The sequence below is a fragment of the Chrysochloris asiatica genome, unplaced genomic scaffold (genome assembly GCF_000296735.1).
Source record: "Chrysochloris asiatica unplaced genomic scaffold, ChrAsi1.0 scaffold00051, whole genome shotgun sequence".
Lineage (NCBI taxonomy): Eukaryota > Metazoa > Chordata > Mammalia > Afrosoricida > Chrysochloridae > Chrysochloris > Chrysochloris asiatica.
Window position 1 is genome coordinate 16,520,585 of NW_006408569.1, and position 2,689 is coordinate 16,523,273.

General features: G+C 40.8%; 1 pseudogene; it reads left to right on the forward strand.

Moving 5' to 3' along the window:
* The first annotated feature begins 1,191 nt into the window (after positions 1-1,191).
* LOC102835059 lies at positions 1,192-2,050 on the forward strand (annotated as a pseudogene).
* The last annotated feature ends 639 nt before the right edge of the window (positions 2,051-2,689 follow it).

The following is a 2,689-nucleotide window of genomic DNA, read 5'->3' on the forward strand; positions in this document are numbered from 1 at the left end:
CCTTGTTATTTTTATTAGTAACCCATGTAGTTTCTTATGTGTGTACTTGTGTCTTCTCTCTCTTTTCTTTTGTTAGTTTTGCTAATGGTTTGTCAGCTTTATTAATTTTTTTGAATAATCAGCTTCTTATCCTCTTTATAAGGAGCTCTGGTAGCGTAGTGGTTATGAATCGGGCTGCAAACCTTAAGGTCAGCGGTTCGAAACTACCAGCTGCTCCGCGGGAGAAAGATGAGGCTTTCTACTCCCGTAAAGATTTACACCCTCGGAAATCCTATATAGGGTCGCTATGGGTCAGAACCGACTCGATGGCACATAACAACAACAACAACATCCTCTTTATAGTTTTCCTGTTTTCTATCTCATTTGTTTCTGCTCTGATCATTATTATTTATTTTCTTTTGTTGACTGTAGGCCTACTTTGCTGATCTCTTTCTAGTTGTTGGAGATGTTATGTTAATATGTTGATTTTGGTTTTTTCTTATTTTTGGATGTGTGCATTTATTGCAATAAAGTGTCCTCTCAGAATTGCTTTTACCCTGTCCCAAAGATTTTGTATGTTGCATTTTCATCCTCATTTGTTTCTAGGAATTTTGTGAATTCACTTTTTTTTTTCTTCTACTAGCTTTAAATCAGGTTGTTATTCAGCTTCCATGTATTTGACTTTATTTCCCTGGTCTTCCTATTGTTGATTTCTAATTTTATAGCATTGTAGTCTGAGAAGATACTTTGTAGTATTTTGATGTTTGTAAATTTATGGAGGCTTCTTTTGTGGCCTAACCCATGGTTTATTCTGAAGAATGTTTCATGTGCACTGGAAAATAATGTGTATTGTGCTGTTATTGGGTTGAATGCTCTGTACACATATATGAAGTCAAGATGGTTGATTATGTTGTTTAGTTCCTCTGTGTCTTTGTCAAGTTTCTTTCTGGTTGTTCAATCCATTTTTGAAAGTGATGTATTAAAACGCCTCACTATTATTGTAGATTTGTCTGCTTTTTTCCTCAAATCTATTAGAGTTTGCTTTATATATTTTGTTGCTCTTTCATTACTAGCGTAAATATTTATTATGGTTGTGTTATCTTTTTAAATTGACCCTTTAATTTAATCACGAGATAATGTTCATCTTTCCATATTATGCTGAATTTAGCCTTTAAATTTATTTTCTCAGCTTCTTCTCCGAGAAAACACCAAATGGCAGATGATGCCAGTGCAGCGGGAGGGCCCCGGAGGCCTGGGGGGCCCGGGGGCAGGAGCCCACGGTGGCTTCTGCAAAGGAGGCTTTGGTAGTGATCTGCCTGGCTGGGGTCGTGGCCATGGTAGGGTCCGTGGCCGAGACCGCGGTGCTCGTGGAGGCAAAGCTGAGGACAAGGAGTGGCTCTTTGTCACCAAGCTGGGTGGTCTGGTCAAGGACATGAAGATCAAGTCCCTGGAGGAGATTTACCTTTTCTCCCTGCCAATCAAGGAGTCTGAAATCATTGACTTCTTTCTGGGAATGTTCCTCAAGCACGAGGTTTTGAAGATCATGCCTGTGCAGATACAGAAGTGCACTTGTCAGCAGACCAGGTTCAAGGCGTTTGTCGCCATTGGGGACAAGTGTTCCAAGGAGGTGGCCACAGCCATTCGCGGGGCCATCATCTTGGCCAAGCTGTCCATCGTCCCCATGCGGCGAGGCTACTGGGGGAACAAAATCGGCAAACCCCACACAGTTCCTTGCAAGGTGACCGGCCGCTGTGGCTCTGTCCTGGTGCGTCTCATCCCTGCGCCCAGAGGCACTGGCATTGTCTCAGGCCCTGTGCCCAAGAAGCTGCTGCTGATGGCTGGTATTGATAATTGTTACACCTCGGCCAGGGGCTGCACTGCCACCCTGAGCAACTTTGCCAAGGCCACCTTTGATGACATCTCCAAGACCTACAGCTATCTCACCCCTGACCTCTGGAAAGAGACTGTGTTCACAAAGTCTCCCTACCAGGAGTTTACTGATCACCTTGTGAAGACCCACACCAGAGTCTGTGTGCAGAGGACCCAGGCTCCAGCCATGGCAACCACATAAAAGAACAATAAAAGTGAATTCTGCCTGAAAAAAAATTATTTTATCAGAGAATAGTATTGCCACTCCTGTTTGTTTGTTTGTTTTTTATTGCAGTTAACTTAGTATATTTTTTCCATCCTTTGACTTTTAGTTTATTTTTGTCTTTGTGTGTAAGGTGTGTCTCTTGCAGACAGCATATTGAATGTTCTTGTGTTCTTTTCCATTCTTCTTCATTCTTCCACTCTCTGTCTTGTAACTGGTGTATTTAATCCATTGACATTCAGTGTAATTATCCATAAGTATGAATTAATTGCTGACATTATGTTTGTTTGTTTTTGTGGTGCTGCTGGTTTCTTTGTTCTACATGCCTTCCTGTACCAAGTTTTTTTTGTGTGTTTTTTCTTGTCAGTTTCTTCATAGTTTTAATGTTTCCATATTCTTTTTGGATATTCATTTTCTTGGTATGTTGTGAATTATTAATTTTCTTTGAGGTCGCCCTATATTCTGTTAACTTTTTCCTCCATTTAAACAGTTTCTTTTACCCTGAAATCTAATGGATCTTCCCACCTGGTTCTCTGTTCCTGTGAATTTACCTTCTTTCACATTGTAATTGTTTTGATCACAGATTGACCTCTCAGATCCTCTGAATTCATCCTTACA